The sequence below is a fragment of the Orcinus orca genome, chromosome 4 (assembly GCF_937001465.1).
Source record: "Orcinus orca chromosome 4, mOrcOrc1.1, whole genome shotgun sequence".
Taxonomy (NCBI): domain Eukaryota; kingdom Metazoa; phylum Chordata; class Mammalia; order Artiodactyla; family Delphinidae; genus Orcinus; species Orcinus orca.
The window spans coordinates 80,182,639-80,208,055 of record NC_064562.1 but is presented as its reverse complement, the minus strand read 5'-3'; the positions used below and the strand labels follow the sequence as shown (position 1 = coordinate 80,208,055).

The 25,417-nt window shown below is 40.6% G+C and overlaps 1 long non-coding RNA gene across 3 annotated transcripts in view; it reads right to left on the bottom strand.

Annotated features, from left to right (window-relative positions):
- LOC117200823 (uncharacterized) overlaps positions 1-25,417 on the bottom strand; it is a 133,160-nt gene that overhangs the window by 54,426 nt on the left and 53,317 nt on the right. For all 3 annotated transcript variants that reach the window (XR_007477035.1, XR_007477036.1, XR_007477034.1), the window contains exon 3: positions 167-234. This is a non-coding gene — a long non-coding RNA (uncharacterized LOC117200823). The remainder of the gene's footprint in view (positions 1-166; positions 235-25,417) is intronic.

Genomic DNA, 25,417 nt, shown 5'->3' with positions numbered 1-25,417 from the left:
CTGATGGGTCGCCATTCAGGTCTGGAGGGATTACACTAAATGCAAGTGGGACTGATCTATCAACCTAATCACTCATGAGAAATAATAACAATGTCATTAGCTAAGTTTCCAAAACAACCTAGTTCCTGCTTGAAAGTCAATCCCTCAGAAGCATGCTAAGACTTACTTTTGTTATGACATTTGGATGAGGTCACAAAAGTTCCTTTGGTCTTTCTCTGTCAACGTCAACGTCCTCTGGGGAAACCAGTGTGGTGATATCAAAAAACAAAAGGAAACAAATCAGAGTCTCCAAAGAGAAAGACGCAAACAATAATTATTTTTAAGAAACCCAGTTAGTTTTTCATTTTGGCCAAGGAATAATTAGAAAATATACTTACTGCTTTCCCCAAAAGGTCAGCTTACAACCAAAATCAAAATGTATTCTCATACTTCTTTGAATCATGGCTATTGATTTGCCAGAATTCTCCTAACCCAATAAAATATTTGTAAACATGGACATTCACATTAAACTATATTTAGACATATTTAGTATGTGTATATAATTTAATTATATAGGTACAGATAAATTCTTTGGGATTCTAAGTTAGAGAACTGACACAAAGTTTTATTTGTCTTTGAGATGTGTACACATACGTGTGTCTATGCATGGCTGCGTGTGTGTGTTGGCAAGGATTGACAGATGTGGCCCTTGCCTTCAAGGAGCTCTTAATCTAGTAGTTGCATGTTAAATCTGGTTCACTTGACATGATTTTCTCTGACAATCTTTGTTTATATAGTAAAAGGCCATTCATTCACTGAGCAGTGATAGGGTATAAGATTTTGAATTTTCATCTTTCACAACGGGCTGTCTTGTTTTCCATTCAGTTAGCCTTAAATCGAAATCAGCCTTAAAACTCTCTGAGTCTCAACGTTTTGCTCTCACTTCAACTTGCCTTAGAGAGATGACATAAGTCTTTCAAAACAACAATTTTTAAGCATTCTGAGGCAATGACAACCTGTTGGACTGAATTTCCAGTTGCACAAATTGTAGCTGTTCCATCTGAGGGAATGACTGTGGTAGAACTAAAAAAAACATGAAATAAATTCTGAAAATATTTTCAGATGTCAAAGAATGAGACTATCATTCAATCACTCAATAAATATGGCCTAGATATCTACTTGGTGCTAGTTGTTGCACCAGAAAATTGCTTCCAAATGTCCTCTTCACTCACTTCAGAGCCACAGTAAATCATGATGACCAAGTCTTGGCCATGGTCATAGAAAAACAGCCCAAATTGCTGTCCTGTGAAATTTTTCTTAGGATTCCTATGAGTGTGTTGATGGGGACAATGTTGAGTGTTACTGAAGGCAAAAAATATGTGTATGACTGGAGTGATATATAGACTATTCATAGGGTGTGATTTATATAAATATGGTGTGATTTTAGAAAAAAGTTAATGGTCCCTATGACACCAAAAGCACAGACAACAAAAGAAGAAAATAAATAAACAGGACTATATCAAAAGTCCAAACATCTGTGCCAAAAGACACAATCAACAGAGTGAAAAGTCAAACCATGGAACAGAAGAAAATACCTGCAAATCATAGATCTGGTAAGAGGTTATTATCTAGAATAAACAAATAAATCCTACAACTCAACAACAAAAAACAAACAACCCAATTAAAAAATGGGCAAAGAATTTGAATAGACATTTCTCCAAAGGAGATGTACAAATGGCCAATAAGCATACGAAAAGATGCTCAGCCTCACTAACCATTAGAGAAATAGAAATCAAAACCACAATGAGATACCACTTTATACCCATTAGGATGGCTATCAAATAAAGAGAAAATAACAAGTGTTGAAAAGGATGTGGAGAAATTGGAATCTTTGTGCACCAGTGATGGGAATGTAAAGTGGTTCATCCCTTACAGAAAATAATATGGTAGTTTTTCTAAAAAATGAAAAATAGAACTACCATATGATCCAGCAATTCTACTTCTGGGTATATATTCAAAAGAATTGAGAGCAGGGTCTCAAATATTTATACACCCACAACCACAGCAGCATTATGCACAATAGCCAAAAGGTAGAAGCAACCCAAATGTCCATCAATGGATGAATGGATAAATAAAATGTGGTATATACATACAATAGAATAGTATTTAGCCTTAAAAAGGAAGAAAATTCTGACAGATGCTATAACATGGATGAACCTTGAGGACATTATGCCAAGTGAAATACACTAGTCACAAAAAACAAATACCATATGATTCTACTTATGTGAGGTATCTAGAGTCATAGAGACAGAAAGCAGAATGGTGGTCTTCAGGAGCTGCGGAGTAGAGAGAAATGGCAAGTTGTTTAATGGGTATAGAGTTTCAGATCAGCAAGATCTGAAGAGTTCTTCAGAAGAATAAAGGAGTTCTGGCGATCTGTTTCACAATAATGTGAATATACTGAACACTTCTGAACTGTATACTTAAAATGTTAAGATGGTAAATTTCATGCTACATGTATTTTATCACAATTAAAAATAATGGTAATAAGTGAATGATCCCAATGCAATTTTACAAAGTTGATTTCTTTAAACAAATACTGTTCTCAATGTTTTTAAAATCTGCTATGTATCAATTGGAGTCAACAGAGGGCCAGCAACCCAAAGGGAATATGGAGTCCTAAATCTAAGACAAAGTCAGCAAGCATCTCTCCTCACAATTGATAATAGTAAAAATACCACACGACAAAAGGGATCTGGGAACAACTGATAATTGAATTATTCAGGGTTCACCAGAGAAACAAAACCAATAGGATACATAGAGGGAGATTTATTTTAAGGAGATGGCTCACAACTGGCTCATAATTGTGAGGCCGTCAGGTCCAGAATCTATAGGGCAGGCTGCAGGCAGGAAATTCTGGCAAGAGTTGATGTTGTAGTCTTGAGTCCAAGGCCAGAAACTCGGGCAGGGTTTCTATGTTACAGTCTTGAGGCAGAATTCCTTCCTCTTTAGGGGACCTCCATCTTTGGCTTTAAGACCTTTGACTGATTAGATGAGGCCCACCCCATCACAGAGGATAATCTGCTTATTCAACATCTACTGATATAAAATGTTAATCTCACTTAATAAGAATAATCTCATTTAAATGTTAATCAGTTAAAACTTAATGTTAATCTCATCTAAAGAATACCTTCACAGCAACATCTACACTGGTACTGGACCAAACAACTGGTACTGTAACCTAGCTAAGCTCACAAATAAAATTAACCAACACAGTTATGACACATATTTTCTTTTAAATGAACCTATCTGTATTTGTATAAGTGAATTTCTAATTCCAAGTAGTGGACTTGGGAAATTATACACTATTTCATTGATGCTTTCTTTGTTCTCTTTTGCTAAGTCTCTGTCTGTACAAGGCAGAGCCCAACCCAAGCAAAAAAAGAAAATTAATCTTTTTGCTTATAGTAATTTTTTAAAATAGCCCAAATGTTATTATTCAGTTTATTTAATTATTTAGTTAAAATAACTTTGTTCCAAAGAAGTTGGGACCATTTTTAAAAATCAAATTCACTTTCAAAGTTGAAAATTTACCACCTTTGAGAATTTTTAAAAGCATGTGTCACTAGAAACCACAGCACAGATGGCATTTAAAAAACTGATTCAAATATCAGCATCACTGGATTTAGTGTAACGCTCCCAAAGGTAAAATCTTCCAAAAGCTGCCCTCACTCTTCCAGATGTATAAGCTCTGGTCATTTATACTTAAACCTTTGAGCTAAATTGTAACTATGAAGTTGCAGTACTGGGAATTTTGATGTGAAAGAATATCATAATAACAAATATAAAAGATCGCAATCACCCTGTTCATGATAGGGAAAACTATCTATAGGAATGTGATTAAACAAATGATAGTACTAACTTAAACTGGATAGAATACTGTGTAGCTGTCTATAATGGGATAGGCAGGGACAGGAAATGTACAGTCTCTATTCAGGCAGTGAAACTTCTAAGATTTGTATGCAACTTTTGCATGCATGTTCACTTTTCTAGGGCAAGAGACCCTAACTCTGAATCAATGTGTTATAACCCCCCAAAAAAGTTAGGAAACAGTGTAGCAGAAGAATATTTAATGCAATGGTAAAATGTTCAAGTTATACTGCTAAGTGAAAAGGCAAAATATTAAAGAGCTCATACAGTACTTAAAACATTTTGATGTACGCTTTGTAAGTAATAATGGAAAAATATACACCAAAATGTTAGTAGGAATAATCTCTGGGTAGTGGGATTACGTATAATTTTTGTTGTTATTCTCTTATTTTGTTTTGCTGTTGGCTTGTCTGTATTTTCTCAATTTTCTACAATGATATGTATTGCTTTTATAAAGAAGAAAAAGTAAAAATTTAATTTGGAAATGGAAAGTTGGAGAATGATTTGTCAGTATGTCATCAACACAGTTCAGACTACATGAGTTCTAATTCTAGTCAACTGATCCTTGTTGATATTAATAGTAGCTGTAATAATAATAAAGTAGCAATTATAATGATAATAATAACAAACCATTTTATAACGACCTGTGCAAATGATCCCCCTGTTACTTGATTGGGCCTGGTATGTGTCTAAATATAAATCAATTAGCTGGAATTTGGGTTTATAAATTAGTTTAGTGTGAATGTAGTTGACACAAATCAATCTCCCTTGGTCAGTTCATCCATGTGTGGGAAGAAAATCAAATTTCTGAACTTGCAAAATTAAAATACCCATATAGTTGTACCTGTGATTCTCTTATGATCCCTCAAGTTTGAAAAAGGTATAAGATACTTACAGAAAATAATGGCAGTCTCTCTCAAAAGAATCAGATTCATGAATAGATTAACTCCATTTTTAAACTGTGTATCTCTTTCTAACTTTTTCTTAAAATGTTGGTATTATCACCTATCTGCTAGCAAATATTAGCAGCTAACAAAACAAATGATAAAATAGCAAATAAATATTAATAAACAATACCTAGTTCAATAGCTCATTGTTATTTTTTCACAGACAATAATGTTTTAGGTTCTGCATCAGTTTGGGACCTCCAGGAAATGGGACTTCCAGGAAACAGAAACATAACAGATTTACTGGGGGAAATGTTTATGAAGGACAAAGGGGAGTGGGGGCAGGAGTAGCCCAAGAGCAACTCAGACCGTGTTTCTAGAGAGGGAGGGAAGGAGGACATGGTACAAGAGCCTCAGACTGCAGTGACCTCTGTGAAGGTCTCAGCCAGACTTGTGGGCGCCTCAGAGAGACGACTGCCCATTGAGAAGTTTCACATTGAACAAAAATGACCCAGCTCTAGTACCTCCATTATGCCCAGTCATTAGCTGGGGAGAACGTGGCCTCAGGGTGAAGGCCAGAGCAGACCCCAAAGGTGCAAGAGCTGACAGCTCACTGTTTTCCTGCAGCAGGCTCTCTCTTGAAGGGACAGCTGAGTGGCATATTTAGGTCGTTGCCACAGGTTGATTTGTTTTATAATCATACATGTAGATTTATTTTTTGCTACTAAAATTGTTCTTTGTTCTTGTGTTGGAATTAAATATACCATTCTGCCCCCATGTCCCAAATAAGAGCATGATATTCCTAATTGAAGTCTACAACAACTATGATTTCCAGGTGTGTTACCACTTTAACAATTTTGAGACTCTATTCTGATTCCAAGTCAGAAGATTTGGACTCAAATCCTAGCTTCATCACTTTCTACCTATAATGTCTTCAGCAAGACACCTGACCTTGCTGAACCTAAGTTTTCTGATCTCTAAAGTGGGAATATCCATGCCTTACTCCAGAGAATTGTTTTAAAGACTAAATATAACAACATATGTAAAACCCCCTGGCATATAGAAAGTGCTCAATAAATGTTTGTTTTTAGAATGGAAAACAACAACCCTAACAGGTACTATTGCATGTAGCTTGTCAACATTCCCTTACTTTACCTGGACAAGTTACCTAACTCTTACAAGCCTCAGTTTCCTCATCTATAAAATAGAATAATAGTTCTCCCTATGGCACTGAGTTACTGAAATGATTAGATTAAATAATGTAAAGAGAGGATTTATCACATTACCTGACACACAAGAAGTCCTCAGCAAATGGGATTAGTAAATAATTAGGATTACTTACTATCAGTAAGTAATTCATTTTAATTTTGAAGTTCAGAAAAATTCGATTTATTATATTATAGATTACATGACAATCTTAGTCTCATAGGAACTAATAATATCTCAATTGTTATTCTCAGACTTGACCTTTCCTTTGAAGTAAGTGCACACAAATACCCCTACTGTCGGCCCTTGGTATCTGTGGGTTTCACTGATTGGCTGAATCCACAGATCAGAGGGCTGACTGTATTAATTGTATGACACCATTTTATATGTAAGGGACCTGAACATCTGAGGATTCTGGTATCCACAGGGACCCCTGGAACCAATCCCCCACAGATACTGAGGGACACTGTACTTGCCAAAGATGACCCAGTGCTGTACGGTAATAACTAGACAGAGATAACAAGCAGCCTTACTTTCTTGATCATCTGTTTTCAAGTTCACTCCTCTGACAGAAACACATGCTTAGTTTTTTCCACATAGATTTTGACATCTGTTAGTCATGGATTATTATTATTACCATTAAAAATAATAACAACAATGATATATTTTTTTACCTGAAAGCCTCAATTTCTTTTAGGTATTTTTCTCTAGTTTGGGAGCTTCAGCTGGACATTTAAAACATAAATTGGCACTTCAGTTTTAATCAGAAACTGGCTGAGGTAGAATCCGGGACCTAAGCATTTTAAAGCCTAGTTATTCAGAAGCCAGGTAGGGGCTAAATCCACTTCAGTTTTAGTCAGAAAGTGGCAGAGGTACAATGCAGGGCCCAAGCATTTAAAGCCTAGTTATTCAGAAGCCAGTTAGGACCTAAATCCATTCAGTTTTAGGCAGAAACTTACTGAGGTAGAATCCACGGCCTAAGCATTTTCAAGCCTAGTTATTCAGAAGCCAGGTAGGGGCTAAATCCACTTCAGTTTTAGTCAGAAACTGGGTGAGGTAGGATCCAGGGCCTAAGCATTTTAAAGCCTAGTTATTCAGAAGATGGGAGCTTCCGGCAAGATGGCGGAAGAGTAAGACGCGAAGATCACCTTCCTCCCCACAGATACAACAGAAATACATCTACACGTGGAACAACTCCTACAGAACACCTACTGAACACTAGCTGAAGACCTCAGACCTCCCAAAACGCAAGAAACTCCCCCACATACCTGGGTAGGGCAAAAGAAAAAAGAATAAACAGAGACAAAAGCATAGGGACGGGACCTGCACCAGTGGGAGGGAGCCGTGAAGGAGGAAAGGTTCCCACACACTAGGAAGCCCCTTCGCGGGCAGAGACTGCGGGTGGCGGAGGGGGGAGCTTCGAAGCCGCGGAGGAGAGCACAGCAACAGGGGTGCGGAGGGTAAAGCGGCGAGATTCCCGCACAGAGGATCAGGGCCGACCGGCACTCACCAGCCCGAGAGGCTTGTCTGCTCACCCGCCGGGGCGGGCGGGGCTGCGAGCTGAGGCTCGGGCTTCAGTCGGAGAGCCGGGAGAGGACTGGGGTTGGCGGCGTGAACACAGCCTGAAGGCGGCTAGTGCGCCACCGGTGGCCGGGAGGGAGTCCGGCGAAAAGTCTGGACCTGCCGAAGAGGCAAGAGACTTTTTCTTGCCTCTTTCTTTCCTGGTGCGCGAGGAGAGGGGATTAAGAACGCTGCTTAAAGGAGCTCCAGAGACGGGCGTGAGCCGCGGCTAAAAGCGCGGACCCCAGAGACGGGCATGAGACGCTAAGGCTGCTGCTGCCGCCACCAAGAAGCCTGTGTGTGAGCACAGGTCACTCTCCACACACCCCCTTCCGGGGAGCCTGTGCAGCCCGCCACTGACAGGGTCCCGGGATCCAGGGACAACTTCCCCGGGAGAACGCACGGCGCGCCTCAGGCTGGGGCAACGTCACGCCGGCTTCTGCCGCCACAGGCCCGCCCCGCACTCCGTGCCCCTCCCTTCCCCCGGCCTGAGTGAGCCAGAGCCCCCAAATCAGCGGCTCCTTTAACCCCGTCCTGTCTGAGCGAAGAACAGACGCCCTCTGGCGACCTACACACAGAGGCGGGAACAAATCCAAAGCTGAGCCCCTGGGGGCTGTGAGAACAAAGAAGAGAAAGGGAAATCTCTCCCAGCAGCCTCAGAAGCAGCGGATTAAAGCTCCGCAATCAACTCGATGTACCCTGCATCTGTGGAATACATGAATAGACAACGAATCATCCCAAATTGAGGAGGTGGACTTTGAGAGCAAGATTTATGATTTTTCCCCTTTTCCTCTTTTTGTGAGTGTGTATGTGTATGCTTCTGTGTGAGATTATGTCTGTATAGCTTTGCTTCCACCATTTGTCCTAGGGTTCTATCTGTCCGTTTTTTTTTTCTTAATAATTATTTTTTTATTTTAATAACTTTATTATATTTTATCTTACTTTATTTTACTTTATCTTCTTTCTTTCTTTTTTTCTTCCTTCCCTCCTTCCTTCCTTCCTTCCTCTCTCCCTCCCTCCTTTCTTTCTTTCTTTCTTTCTACTTCTACTAATTCTTTCTTGCTACTTTTTCTCCCTTTTATTCTGAGCCATGTGGATGAAAAGCTCTTGGTGCTGCAGTCAGGAGTCAGTACTGTGCCTCTGAGGTGGGAGAGCCAACTTCAGGACACTGGTCCACAAGAGACCTCCCAGCTCCACATAATATCAAACAGCAAAAAGTTCCCAGAGATCTTCATCTCAACACCAGCACCCACCTTCACTCAAAGACCAGCCAGCTACAGTGCTGGACACCCTATGCCAAACAACTAGCAAGACAGGAACACAACCCCACCCATTAGCAGAGGCTGCCTAAAATCATAATAAGTCCACAGACACCCCAAAACACACCACCGGACTCAGTCCTGCCCACCAGAAAGACAAGATCCAGCCTCATCCACCAGAACACAGGCACTAGTCTCCTCCACCAGGAAGCCTACACAACCCACTGAACCAACCTTAGCCACTGGGGACAGACACCAAAAACAACGGGAATTACGAACCTGCAGCCTGCAAAAAGGAGACCCCAAACACAGTAAGATAAGTAAAATGAGAAGACAAAAAAACACACAGCAGAGGAAGGAGCAAGATAAAAACCCACCACACCTAACAAATGAAGAGGAAATAGGCAGTCTACCTGAAAAAGAAATCAGAATAATGATAGTAAAGATGATCCAAAATCTTGGAAATAGAATGGACAAAATGCAAGAAACATTTAACAAGGACCTAGAAGAACTAAAGATGAAACAATGAACAACACAATAAATGAAATTAAAAATACTCTTGATGGGATCAATAGCAGAATAACTGAGGCAGAAGAATGGATAAGTGACCTGGAAGATAAAATAGTGGAAATAACTACTGCAGATCAGAATAAGGAAAAAAGATGAAAAGAACAGAGGACAGTCTCAGAGACTTCTGGGACAACATTAAACTCACCAACATTCGAATTATAGGGGTTCCAGAAGAAGAAGAGCAAAAGAAAGGGACTGAGAAAATATTTGAAGAGATTATAGTTGAAAACTTCCCTAATATGGGAAAGGAAATAGTTAATCAAGTCCAGGAAGCACAGAGAGTCCCATACAGGATAAATCCAAGGAGAAATATGCCAAGACACATATTAATCAAACTGTCAAAAATTAAATACAAAGAAAACATATTAAAAGCAGCAAGGGAAAAACAACAAATAACACACAAGGGAATCCCCATAAGGTTAACAGCTGATCTTTCAGCAGAAACTCTGCAAGCCAGAAGGGACTGGCGGGACATATTTAAAGTGATGAAGGAGAAAAACCTGCAACCAAGATTACTCTACCCAGCAAGGATCTCATTCAGATTTTATGAAGAAATTAAAACCTTTACAGACAAGCAAAAGCTGAGAGAGTTCAGTACCACCAAACCAGCTTTACAACAACTGCTAAAGGAACTTCTCTAGGCAAGAAACACAAGAGAAGGAAAAGACCTACAATAACGAACCCAAAACAATTAAGAAAATGGGAATAGGAACATACATATCAATAATTACCTTAAAAGTAAATGGACTAAATGCTCCCTCCAAAAGACACAGATTGGCTGAATGGATACAAAAACAAGACCCATATATTTGCTGTCTACAAGAGACCCACTTCAGACCTAGAGACACATACAGACTGAAAGTAAGGGGATGGCAAAAGATATTTCATGCAAATGGAAACCAAAAGAAAGCTGGAGTAGCAATTCTCATATCAGACAAAATGGACTTTAAAATAAAGACTATTAGAAGAGACAAAGAAGGACACTACATAATGGGCAAGGGATCGATCCAAGAAGAAGATATAACAATTGTAAATATTTATGCACCCAACATAGGAGCACCTCAATACATAAGGCAAATACTAACAGCCATAAAAGGGGAAATTGACAGTAACACATTCATAGTAGGGGACTTTAACACCCCACTTTCACCAATGCACAGATCATCCAAAATGAAAATAAATAAGGAAACACAAGCTTTAAATGATACATTAAACAAGATGGACTTAATTGATATTTATAGGACATTCCATCCAAAAACAACAGAATACACATTTTTCTCAAGTGCTCATGGAACATTCTGCAGGATAGATCATATCTTGGGTCACAAGCCTTGGTAAATTTAAGAAAATTGAAATTGTTTCAAGTATCTTTTCTGACCACAATGCTATAAGACTAGATATCAATTACAGGAAAAGATCTGTAAAAAAATACAAACACATGGAGGCTAAACAATACACTACTTAATAACGAACTGATCACTGATGAAATCAAAGAGGAAATAAAAAAATACGTAGAAACAAATGACAATGGAGACCCGACGACCCAAAACCTATGGGATTCAGCAAAAACAGTTCTAAGAGGGAAGTTTATAGCAATACAATCCTACCTTAAGAAACAGGAAACATCTCGAATAAACAACCTAACCTTGCACCTAAAGCAAATAGAGATAGAAAAACACAAAAACCCCAAAGCTAGCAGAAGGAAAGAAATCATAAAAATCAGATGAGAAATAAATGAAAAAGAAATGAGGGAAATGATAGCAAAGATCAATAAAACTAAAAGCTGGTTCTTTGAGAAGATAAACAAAATTGATAAACCATTAGCCAGACCCATCAAGAAAAAAAGGGAGAAGACTCTAATCAATAGAATTAGAAATGAAAAAGGAGAAGTAACAACTGACAGTGCAGAAATACAAAAGATCATGAGAGATTACTACAAGCAACTCTATGCCAATAAAATGGACAACCTGGAAGAAATGGACAAATTCTTAGAAATGCACAACGTGCCAAGACTGAATCAGGAAGGAACAGAAAATATGAACAGACCAATCACAAGCACTGAAGTTGAGACTGTGATTAAAAATCTTCCAACAAACAAAAGCCCAGGACCAGATGGCTTCACAGGAGAATTCTATCAAACATTTAGAGAAGAGCTAACACCTATCCTTCTCAAGCTCTTCCAAAATATAGGAGAGGGAGGAACACTCCCAAACTCATTCTATGAGGCCACCATCACCCTGATACCAAACAAGACAAAGATGTCACAAAGAAAGAAATCTACAGGCCAATATCACTGATGAACATAGATGCAAAAATCCTCAACAAAATACTAGCAAACAGAATCCAACAGCACATTAAAAGGATCATACACCATGATCAACTGGGGTTTATCCCAGGAATGCAAGAATTCTTCAATATATGCAAAACAATCAATGTGATAAACCATATTATCAAATTGAAGGAGAAAAACCATATGATCATTTCAATAGATGCAGAGAAAGCTTTCGACAAAATTCAACACCCATTTATGATTTAAAAAACCCTGTGGAAAGTAAGCATAGTGGGAACTTTCCTCAACATAATAAAGGCCATATATGACAAACCCACAGCCGACATCATCCTCAGTGGTGAAAAACTGAAAGCATTTCCACTAAGATCAGGAACAAGACAAGGTTGCTCACTGTCACCACTCTTATTCAACATAGTTTTGGAAGTTTTAGCCACAGCAATCAGAGAAGGAAATAAAAGGAATCCAAATCAGAAAAGAAGAAGTAAAGCTGTCACTGTTTGCAGATGACATGATACTATACATAGAGACTCCTAAAGATGCTACCAGAAAACTACTGGAGCTAATCAATGAATTTGGTAGAGTAGCAGGATACAAAATTAATGCGTGGAATACTCTGGCATTCCTATATACTAATGATGAAAAATCTGAAATAGAAATTAAGGAAACACTCCCATTTACCACTGCAACAAAAATAATATAATACCTAGGAATAAACCTACCGAAGGAGACAAAAGACCCGTATGCTGAAAACTGTAGGACACTAATGAAAGAAATTAAAGATGATACAAATAGAGATATACCATGTTCTTGGATTGGAAGAATCAACATTGTGAAAATGATTGTACTACCCAAAGCAATCTACAGATTCAATGCAATCCCTATCAAACTACCACTGGTATTTTTCACAGAACTAGAACAAAAAATTTCACAATTTGTATGGAAACACAAAAGACCCCGAATAGCCAAAGCAATCTTGAGAACGAAAAACGGAGCTGGAGGAATCAGGCTCCCTGACTTCAGACTATACTACAAAGCTGCAGTAATCAAGACAGTATGGTACTGGCACAAAAACAGAAAGATAGATCAATGGAACAGGATAGAAAGCCCAGAGATAAACCCACGCACATATGGTCACATCTTTGATAAAGGAGGCAGGAATGTACAGTGGAGAAAGGACAGCCTCTTCAATAAGTGGTGCTGGGACAACTGGACAGGTACATGTAAAAGTATGAGATTAGATCCCTCCCTAACACCATACACAAAAATAAAGCTCAAAATGGATTAAAGACCTAAATGTAAGGCCAGAAACTATCAAACTCTTAGAGGAAAACATAGGCAGAGCACTCTATGACATAAATCACAGCAAGTTCCTTTCTGCCCCACCTCCCAGAAAATGAAAATAAAAACAAAAATAAACAAATGGGACCTAATAAAACTTCAAAGCTTTTGCACAGCAAAGGAAACCATAAACAAGACCAAAAGACAATGCTCAGAATGGGAGAAAATATTTGCAAATGAATCAACTGACAAAGGATTAATCTCCAAAATTTATAAGCAGCTCATGCAGCTCAATAACAAAAAAACAAACAACCCGATCCAAAAATGGGCAGAAGACCTAAATAGACATTTCTCCAAAGAAGATATACAGACTGCCAACAAACACATGAAAGAATGCTCAATATCATTAATCATTAGAGAAATGCAAATCAAAACTACAATGAGATATCATCTCACACCAGTCAGAATGGCCATCATCAAAAAATCTACAAACAACAAATGCTGGAGAGGGTGTGGAGAAAAGGGAACCCTCTTGCACTGTTGGTGGGAATGTAAATTGATACAGCCACTGTGGAGAACAGTATGGAGGTTCCTTAAAAACTACAAATGGAACTACCATATGACCCAGCAATCCCACTACTGGGCATATACCCTGAGAAAACCATAATTCAAAAAGAGTCATGTACCAAAATGTTCATTGCAGCTATATTTACAATAGCCCGGAGATGGAAACAACCTAAGTGTCCATCATCGGATGAATGGATAAAGAAGATGTGGCACATATATACAATGGAATATTACGTAGCCATAAAAAGAAACGAAATTGAGCTATTTATAATGAGGTGGATAGACCTAGAGTCTCTCATACAGAGTGAAGTAAGTCAGAAAGAGAAAGATAAATACCGTATGCTAACACATATATATGGAATTTAAGGGAAAAAAATGTCATGAAGAACCTAGGGGTAAGACAGGAATAAAGACACAGACCTACTAGAGAATGGACTTGAGGATATGGAGAGGGGGAAGGGTAAGCTGTGACAAAGCAAGAGAGAGGCATGGACATATATACACTACCAAACGTAAGGTAGATAGCTAGTGGGAAGCAGCCGCATAGCACAGGGAGATCAGCTCGGTGCCTTGTGACCGCCTGGAGGGGTGGGATAGGGAGGGTGGGACGGAGGGAGACTTAAGAGGGAAGAGATATGGGAACATATGTATATGTATAACTGATTCACTTTTTTATAAAGAAGAAACTAACACACCATTGTAAAGCAATTATACCCCAATAAAGATGTAAAAAAAACAAACAAACATAAATTGGATCTATTTTTCCTTCTGTTCATCTATCAATTTTCCCCTGCCAGTTTATCACTTGAAACTTCAGAGAGTTAAGGACAGGGGAATATTGGGGGGTAGGGGGCAGAATGGTTTAAAATAAAGAAAGACTATAGAAACATATATTCTATAATCACTTGAAAGTAGGATGAGGATAGAACAGGACATAGCAATGGAAGCTTCCAAAGCCAAAACTACAAACTTTCACCTTGACCACTGAGTACTGGAAAATGAAAGATAATTACAGATAAGTCATGTCTTTTTCCATGTATTTCACAGATTGACAGTTCCAGACTTCACATGGCTAGTAGACCAGACAAGATCTCTAGACTCCAGTAGGGAAGCCTTTCTTTCAAAATTGGAAAAAACAAAAACAAAGGAAATCTCATTATGTTCAGTCTTTAAGCTCTTGGGTAAAACTGTCAATAAAACATGCTTGTTCCTGATAAGGAAATCAATTTGATTAAAAGTGCACTAAGACCATAAGTTTTTCCCTCCTAGAGCCAGTAAGCCATCACCCCTTAGTGAGTAATGATTTTCCATACTAATCAACAGAGCTTAAATACAGCAACTAACTCAAACATAAGCCTTTTATTAAATTAGTTATTGATTCAAAAATCTATTACTCAAAATCTAGATTTTCGAATTTTTATTCCAAATGTATAATTTTCCACCATCACAGACACCAAGAATTCAGAAATATGGATCACCGTTGACAAACATGCAACAGAATTATACCATTACAAAGCATAGATAATTTTTCATGAAGTAAGAGTCAGGACTCATCTTTCATTCCACACCACAGTATATGAAATTCAATTACCTGGCCCGCTGTCTCAGATAGATAATAAGAATGTGGGCTTTGTCTCCAGACATAAAAAGGAAAAAGCAGCAGCTAGAACTACAGAGGTTGATGCAAGTTTAAAAACACAGGCAAAACTCGTGATCGAAGTCGACTTGATGACAAGAAGAAGCCACAGTTGGTTTGAGAGACTGGCAGATGTGTATCATTCTTTCATTCTATTATCAGACATTTATGGTGTGCCAACTGTATGCCAAGCTCATGTGGAGCCAAACAGTGTTAACCACAGTGCAGAGTTTCAGGCAACCCCAAAAAACTATCATTCAAGTAACCAGTGTGCTGCTGATAACTAGTTTGATTCATGGTAACTGGTCCCTGGGATTTTTCTGCTGTAAAGTGTCAAAAAATAAGTCACTGCCCTCCCCACCTCCACTCCCCCATATCTCAGATGATAAAATTTTCTTCAAGATTTCTGTGGTTTAGATTTCTTTCAGGTACAAATTGAAGACCTAAACCAGATGTTTTTCTATCAAAGACAAAGAAACAAAGCTAAATGAAATATAGCAATCTTTCTCCTTATCTATCGCACCCCTACATGTAGATTCCTAGTGTGCATAAAATTCCCAACATAAGCCACTTGACCCTCTCTTCTAAGTCATGTCCTGACTGTAAAAAAAAAAAAAAAAAAAAAAGAGCAAATCTATGGGGAGGAAGGAGGTAGGTTAGGTACAGAGCACACCGCTCAGAGAGCTAAGGTTTCAATGCGATTTTGTTGTTGAAGCTTGGCATCTACAGTACGGGCATGGGAGGAGGTAGGATTCCTGGTGGTCATGGTGCACCCCCAGGTCCCAGCATGAACATAATTACAAGAGCTGTAAAGTCACAGGAAAATGTTTGCTATTCTGGAAAGCCTCGCTCATCTTGGCATTTCAACAAACCCTAGTATATGTTTGCTTCCCTTTTATGGAAACAGCATAATGCTCTTAGCCACAAGTCATTAAGAGACCACAGAGGACAATTTTAGTGTCAGTTTTCATTTTCATCCCAATGACCCTCATTCTTGTCATCTTTATACATCAATTACCCACTCAATTCCCTCTGCCCGTCAGATCAGGAAAAGCAATTCCCTGGAGGAAACTGAAGGAAAAGCAAAACTGATAGGGCATTTGAAGAAGAGATGAGATCAAAATGGGTGAGGAGAAGGTTCATATTCCCTCAACCCAAGAAATAATCAGGTCAACTCAGAAAATCCACCCTTCAGTTAAAATCTGTGGCAAAAATAGTACAAGGCAGCTTTGCCACAAAGTTTGCATGTCTGGCTTCCAGGGGATCTGGTAGGTTAGGACTGGTAGAAAAAAGACTAAGACAAAAATAAAGAAAAATGTAATTAATGACTGTGTTTAGAAGACACTTTCCATAAAACCACTAATTTCAATAATTATTTAGTCCGTGCTTAGTAAATGCCAGGTACCACATTAAGTCCTTTACACAGATCATCACATTTAATTCTCACAGAAATCCCATGAGGACTGTACTATTATTGTCTCCATTTTACAGATGAGCACACTGATATAAAAAGAAGGGAAGGAACTTGCACGAGGTCAAGATGCTAATAAGGTCCAGATTCTAACTCCCAAGCTCCAATGGTCAACTCGAGCCTAGGAGTCTGGCCTCTCCCCAGAGGAATTGTTCCAGTTATCTTCTGCTATGTAATAAACCACCTTAAACATAACGGCTTAAAACTCTATAATTTATTCTTCTTTCTCATGGTTCTGTGGGTTAAGTGAGCTCAGTGAGGCAGTCTTTGCTTAAGGTCTCTCATATAGTTACAGTCATATGTGATGGCTGGGCCAGAAGTTATCTGACTGCATTAGCCATTTAAATGATGGGGCTGGGCTGCATATCCAAGATGGTGCACTCACATGGCTGCCAGGTGATGCTGGCTGTCAGCTGGGAGGCCAGGGAGGGCTACTGGCAGAGCACCAATACATGACCATACATGTAACTTAGGTCTTTCATGGCAGGTGGGTTCCAACAGGGAGAGTTCAGAAAAGGGAGCATCCTAAGAACAAGGATTCCACAAAAACCAAGCAGAGGTTGCAAAGTTTCTTATGATCTAGTCTCAGAAGTTCTGAAGCATCATTTCCACCAAATTCTATTGGTCAACAGTGAGTACGAGGCAGGGCCAGATTCAAAGGGAGAATACCATGAAGGATATGAATTCTAAGAGCTGTTGGGTTGATCTTTGGAGACTAACTACTATTGTCATATCTGTGAAGCACAAATCTTTATGTTGCCCTCCTGGGAAGAAGCAAAAGAAGGGAGTCTGGCCCCCATGAGGCTCTGGGAATGGGGAAGTTCTTACAAAGATGTTAAGCCAACTACATTACTAAGAAGCAGACATGAAAACAATAACAAGAAAAGCAAACACCAGTTATAGACACAAATTTTAAATCACACAAATAATGAACTCCTCAGTATCCTCCCCAAAGCACTGCCATAAGGATAGTGTTCTGAAGGCCTCATATGTTTTGTGGGATACATGTGATTTCTTCTTTTTTAACTTATCTTCCCTTTATGTATCCTACTGACTTAGAGGCATTATGGTGTGAAATTCAAATACAGACTCTTACCAGTATTCTGAGTCCTTAGGTAAGACTTAACCCCTCTGACATTCTGTTTCCTCATCTAAATAACAGGAATAATAATATCTGCATCTATAGCTGAGTATACGTATATCTCTCTCGTCACTGATACACACAGTCATTGTATAATTCAGATCCTTTTCTCTAAAGCTCACAATTACCAAATAGAAAAAAAATCTGAATTACATTTATATCTCATTTTATAAATTAAAAAAACAAAGAGGAATTAAATTACTTATTAAGAACTTCAGGAGATCAGCAGCCCCAAAACTCTAGCCCCTAGGGATCTTCCCTGGTCCACTTTGCTCAGTAATGGGGCCTCTGCCCGGCAAGGTATCTAGGAACATATGGTCCTAATAGTTCTATACCTAGACAGGAAGATCATATGAGGCAGGTATAGAAGGAGAGAAAAGTCATAGCACAAAGATTATTTTCATTAATAATGAAAATAAGTACCTGTCTCAGAGTAGACATATAATAACACCTGTTGGATGGATGGGTGGGTGGATGGATGGACAGACAGTTGGAAGGGTTTTAGTTGTAAATGTTTGTCCTCCTGTGGTATCAGAAGATGGAATCTCACTTCCACCTCAGGAAGTTCCCAGCCATTCCATACTCCTTAAGCCCAGAGAGCAGCAGACCATCTCTTTCTTCCCCGCAGATGGTCTTTCTACCTCGATTTGTTCTCTCGACACGTATTTTCTTTTTTCGTTCTCCACCTGCCATAGAATATTTAAAAGGAGAGACCAACAGCCAACGGAGATAATTGTGGGCTCTTAGGCTGTGGAGGGGGAGCTTTCCTTTCCTCTTTGTTTAATTCTGAGAATGTGGTCCTATCCTCCAGTTTCTACATCTGGCATCAGGCCTAGTGTCAAAACTCTGGAAGTTTTCCCCTCGCAGGCTGTTCTTATATCAGAAGAGGTTGAATAGGACTTTTCCTGTTGCCCTGGAATAGGGACAGGGTTCATGGCCGAGGACAAAAAAGGACCTAAATACACCACCCGTTAAAGTGAGCTGACAAAGGGCTTTCTGAAAATCGCCAGAACTACTAATTTCCTACTACCATTACCAACATCACTCCAACCTCCCCACCCCCTACATGCACAGAACCTTTTCCAAGGTAATCTAAAAGAAAGAGAGGGGATACAGAGTTGGAATTGAGGTCTACCAACCTCATGGGTTCTTGGGGAGAAATATTTTTAGACTGTACCGGAGCGGTGTGCTTCCCCATTCCTCATAAAGCCAAGAGATGGGCAGGTTGCAAGATAATCACGTTTAGAGGCTGAGGGTATATGAAAAAGGGGAAGCTGGCACCTCACCCTTACAATCTTCAGTCCCATCCTGGGATTGCCATCCAAGTTGAGCGTTGTAAGGTGTCTCCTGGGAGAGCTTGATGTACTTGACATGCTTCCCCTAGAGTCTGGAGACATCCGTGAATGTAGAGCTTGGTGTCTCATGCTCTTCCGGAGATTTATGAAGGCAAAATCCTTGCTGGGAAGAAGATGGAGGCAACCTATGAGAGGTTTCTCAAGAGTGCTCTAGCGGTTCCCACGGCTACTGCACAGGACATAGCGTTACAGGAGCACGGGGTTAGATGGAGGAGCAGAATTGGGGGGCTGCTCAAGGGGCTTTCAGGTGAAGGGAAGTGAACCCATTTACCCTAGGGCTACCCCTTCCCCTGAGAAAGTGCTGGAAGCACGAATCACTGTTGGGAGCAAAGGAAGACACAGCTACCCTCTCTAAGTTCGTCCTCAACAATAGAAAGGTCCAAAAGAAGATGAACAACAGCCTTAGATTTTCAATCACAGCGTCTTTTACAGAGACTGACACACAGCAGCAGAAAGATCCAAATGAAGCCAGACCCAACCAGAAGACAAGCAGGATTCCTTCCCACCCCTGACTCAGGCCCAGGAATCTAAGATCTTGGTCCTCCGTCCCTTCTCCTTGGCCCCAACCCAAGAAGGTTCCAGTGGTTCTCAACCAGGGCAGAATGGCTCCTGTAGGAGGTGTTTGGGAAAGTGTTGTATGTCATAAAGACTGAAAGGTGCTATGGGAATCTGTGTGGAGGTCAAGGGGGAAAGTGTTAAGTATTCTGAAATGTACAGAACAGTTCTATGCTAAGAATTGTCCAACCCCCAAATGACAAGATGACTCCCTATAGAAAAACATACTGGTTGACCCAGGAAAGGGTCAGACGACTGTAGACTGTAGACTGTTTCTCCTCCATTGCCACCCTACTCCTGCCTATCAGCCCCCTCTCTATTCCAAAGTGCTGGATTTGTGGGAAAGTGAAAAGACAGTTTATACACTCCTGCCCCAGATCTCCCAAGCCTCAGCTCAAACCCGTGGTTGGGACGAGGGAGGAGATTAGAGTTAAACTGAGTCTGAGATTCTGAGATTGACACTTTAAACCACAATGGACTGAAATTTTTATTACCGAAAGAGAGCAGAGAGTTATGGAATCTGCCAAAGATGCTACAGGGTGGGGAATGGGAATTCAGCTGAACACTTCAGAAATCAGTCACTGGAAGAAACACAAACACTTCATGTTTATACCCCACTTCGTTACAACTCCTCAGTTGCCTCCTCCATAAAGGGGGGTAGGGTCCTGGTTTTCAAACACGCAAAGGAAGGAAGGTCACGGAGAATGTTTCTGTCTGCCTCACTGACCACTGCAGATAAGCCATTGCTGCTCACCCCGCTTGGAAGCATTACATCCTGTTTCCGCCACGAGCTCTGGGCGGAGCCCAGGGGTTGCCATCGAGGGCTGTGGCAGTTGGATGGAAAGCACATCGGAAGCCTGGTAGGGGTGCCGGCCCACGGCACAGATGCTGCACTCCTGCTAAGGTAACAATGGGTAAGGAATAATCATGAGATGGGTTTTCCTCTCCCCCTGCCATGGCAGGTGCTTGATGTCAGAGCCCACTGCCAAATGACCCAAGAGGGAAATGCCCAGGTCAGGAGAGGCTGGGCTGGGATGAGGAGGCCTGGGGAGCATGTGCCTCTCGTACACATCAGACATTGCTCTGTTAGGGCTGTCTCAGCTCACACACAATGTACGGCTCAAATCCCATCTTTCCTTAGGATTCTTCCTAACTCCCTTCCTCTCACTCCCTTTCATCCACATTTAGAGAAACAAATAATTGGAAAGTGCCCCTATTAATACCACATCAAAAATACCTCACCTAATAAAAATTACCAGTTGGTATAGACATTTTCAGGACAATGTAGCAATATCTATTAAATTTTAGTTGTGCTTACCCTCTGACCCAATGCTTCTTCTAGGTATTTATCCTGTGGGCGTGTCATTCATAGCTGTATTCCCTGTGCTTCGAGCCCTAGAACTGTACCAGGTATATATATGTTGAGCAGTGGATGCTCCATAAAAATGTGTTAAATATTAAACAAGTGAACATACAATTAAAAAATAAATTGGCAAGCAGAACAACACGTAAGTTATGATTTCACCTAGGCTTATAAAAAGCACAAATTATATTTTCCTTGCTGTTTAAGAAAAAAGGTTGTAAACTTTTTCAGTTCACAGCACATCATCAGAGGTACAGAAGTTGGCATGCTCTCTGAGCACCACTGTCTCTTACCTTATTCTATTATGCCTCTTTTTCCCCATCACATCCTCACTCCCATTCCCTGCCCACTCTAACGTGTATAGTTAATCTTTGCATCTGTATGTATCCCTGAAAGATAATGTTTTTACACACGTATTCTTATTTTTCATATTGCAAATGATACTGCATAAATCTTATTCACTTTCTTCCCTTTTTCACTATGTTTTAAAGCTCAATCCATGTTAAACCATAGGTACATCTAGTTCATTGAATTGTGACTGCACTATAGTATATATTCCATACTAGATGTCCACCTTGGTTTACTTACTCATTCTCATTGCAATAGACAAAGTCCCTTCCAACTGCCTACCACCACAAACGACTGCAAAAAAAAATAATTATCCTATGCCATCTCTATAGACCTGTGCAAGAGTCTCTCTGGGGCATATGACTAGAGAGGGAATCGTGTAGTAGAGAATATGTATTCTTCTCAGTTTCACCACGGAGCCACAGACTGGTTTCCAGAATGGCTGTGACAGCTCACCTTCCCGTCAGAAGCACATAAAAGTTTATCTTTCCCTGTGTGAAATTGTCTGACCGACACTTGGAAGTACCAAGCCTTGCAATTTTTTGTTCATTTTATCACTGTAAAGTGGTATCTCATTGCTCAATTTGCAGTTCTCATTTCAAGATTCATGTTCCTTTGTATGTGATCTGCTTTCTTTCTGGAAGATCTTAGAATTTTTAATCCTTGTCTCAGAGGAGCTTTACTTTCACTTTTTTTTTTTCCTTTGGCCACGCCCTGCATGCTTGCGGGATCTTAGTTTCCTGACCAGGGATCGAACCCACGCCCTCGGCAGTGAAAGCACGGAGTCCTAACCTCTGGACCACCAGGGAATTCCCTTTTTTTCTTTTTTTAATTTTCACTTTAATATATCTGATTGATGGGTGTCCTATTCTCAATGATCTTGAAGAGTGATAAGTGGCCGAGATTATCCACACATTTATTAACGGTGAACAGATAGATCTGAGAAGGCATTCATCTTCCATGCAAACTGCTTGCCTCATGCTGAAATTCCTTCTACAAGATCTTAGGCCAGCACTAACTGGGTCTTTGTTTGGTATGTCCAGTTGCCCACTTTGAGAGAATTCCTACCGTAATGATGGACATGTCAGCTTTTTTTCCCATCTTCCTTAGGTTGAGTTCAAATACTTGTCCCAGAGCAGTGGCTGGTACACAGTAGGTCTCAGTAAATAAGTGCTTTCTTCCCTTCGTATTTTTCGATCCACTGTCTTGGGTTACAAATCCTTTACATATCTGAAAACAGCCACCATGTATCTCTTAGTGTTCTCTTCCTCCGGCTTAATATCTGCTGCCCACAATACACCTTACACATCAGATTTTTTTTAAACCACCAGCTTCCTGTTGGTTCTTTTAGCAAACACACTGATTTGAAAGTCTCCTAGCATCACTTGAAATGTGGTGACCTGGACCTCCAGGTAAATTTTAAACAGAACAAAGCACAGTAGGTCTATGACCTCCTACAATTCCCCTGTAATTCTATTTTGCCAGGTAAGAACACTTTCCCTTCTTAGTAGTAGCAGCAGCCGCCTGATGACTTGCTGAACTTGAGGTCAGCTCAATCCCCCAGGCCTTTTTCACATGAACGGTTGCTTATACCCATGGAATTTATTTTGGGGACCACTTAGATGGTTCAGAGTGCAAACTGGAATCAAAATCTGTGGCAAGGGCTTCCCTGGTGGCGCAGTGGTTGAGAGTCCACCTGCCGACACAGGGGACACAGGTTCGTGCCCCGGTCCGGGAGGATCCCACATGTCGCGGAGTGGCTGGGCCCGTGAGCCATGGCCGCTGAGCCTGCGCGTCCGGAGCCTGTGCTCCGCAACGGGAGAGGTCACAACAGTGAGAGGCCCACGTACCGCAAAAAAAAAAAAAAAAAAAAAATCTGTGGCAAGTGTTCTCCTCCAATTTAATTAATTTAACATTTGATTTTTCTCCCTTCTTTCCTCCTTTCAGCTGCTCTATGGTGGATCAAATTATAGAACTAAATAGACCAGGGTTCAAATCCTGCCTCTGCTTCTTCCTAATCCTGTAGCCTTCGAAAAACGCTTTATTCTCTCTGAATTTTTGTTGCTTCGATTGCCTTGGAAATAATAACCTTTACTTCACAGTAGTGTGAAGTGCTATAAAAGTTAAATGAGATCTAATATTAGAAAACATCAGACACATAGAAGCCCCTCAGCATGCTAGTTCCCTTCTTCACACTGCTTGCCTTTCCTGCCTGGATCTCAAAAGGGAAGAGAAAGCACTCATTTCCTCCCAGATATGTCTAGACTCCTGATTCCCACAACAAAACATACCCATCTGCTTTCATACTCCCTCAACTCTGTGCTCTCTGGTACAAAACATATTAACTGACCCCAGATGATGCAGGAAGAAGTCCCAGTGGATCGAGGTGTTCCTCTTCCAGGTGACATTTGCAGCCTCACAGAAGTTTCCTAGATTGTCAATGCCTTAATGCTTTTAGGATCAAAGTCAGAGTGTTAGGGTACAAAGTCAGGCAGACGGGATTCTTCCCACCCTCGGTGGTTTGATGTTGACACAGTGTGGCCGTGATATGGCTCAGTGGGAGACGGCAGAGATGGGGGCAGCAGACTGAAGAGTCACACTGGGCCAGTGGCCACCACAGATGTGAGGAGCTCTGTGGGGCTCTCACATCAGCTACTACTGCACAGGCCTCTGGCCACATGTTTGCAATCACACATGAGGTTGCCCTGCACAGTATCAGAAACTCTTGAGGGGGAGATGGAGGTCTGCAGCAAATTGTTTCTGCGGTCCTTGACACTCCCTGCAGCCCACCAGATTCTGTACAGTTCCGTGCAACGCCAGATTCCAACTCAAGCTCCTACCAAAGCATCCCCAGCTTTTCTGCTCAGGGATTTTCTCCAAAACCAAGGAAGATGACTGAGCCTGCATGTAGCCATAGCCCAGAAGAGAAAGAGAAATAATACCTCCCAAAGCAACCCTCAACAGTTGAGGTCCCGGGGTCAGTGGATAAATGCCCCAGCTTCCTGCCCATTAAAAAATTATTTTAGGTGCTTTCTACAAATTTCTTCAGAGCCCCAGTTGCCCACAGCAGCAATCAGCTCCATAAAATACCTGTACTGGATTTTCTTCCTTTCCTGTCTCATTCTCCCTACTTCCTCATTGTGCTTCCTGGGATTCTCTCTCCCAAACTACCTGTACCATGGTTTGTGTCTCACTCTGCCATTGGAGCTACTCAACCGAAGTCTTACATCAGCTAGAGCAGGGGTCCCCAACCCCCTGGCCGCGGACTGGTAGCAGTCCACGGTCTGTTAGGAACCGAACTGCCCATTAGGAGGTGAGCGGCGGGCAAGCAGGCAAAGCTTCATCTTCCGTTCCCCATCTCTCCCCATCGCTCGCATTACCTCCTGAACCATCCCTCTCCGCACCGGCCCCCCGCCCCCGTCAGTGGAAAAATTGTCTTCCACGAAACCGGTCCCTGGTGCCAAAAAGGTTGGGGACCGCTGAGCTATAGAAATGGTGACTTTTTTGTTCCTGATAATATGACGCCACTTTGTCTTCAGACTGCTGTGGCCTGAAAGATATAGAAACTTCTTAAATGGTATACTTGGTTATTCTGTAACCTCCCTTCTACTGCCAACAGAATTAACTGTTCTTCCTTCTGCGATCTTCATCATCTTGTATGTGCTTTTATTACTCACTTTCAACACTGCAACACACAGTTACTTGTTAAACATCTGTCTCCTTCTAGATCTAGAAACACTAGATCTATATCTGAAAAACTATATCTGATTCCAGTTTGCATCTCTAGTGCCTAAGCCAGCACCTGGTATATAGTATGTGTTCAACAAGTATTGGTGAATTAATAAACTCCAAAAGATAGTGAGAGGGCTTCCAGTTCAAGACAATAGGCTAAGAAAAGTTATTTCCTCTCCTTTCTGGACTCCATTAAAATGAAAAGAAAAAAGTATTAAAATGATATAAACTCGCAATAACCCAAGAACACTGCAAAGATCACGAGCACTCAAGAGAGTTCAGCAAAAGTC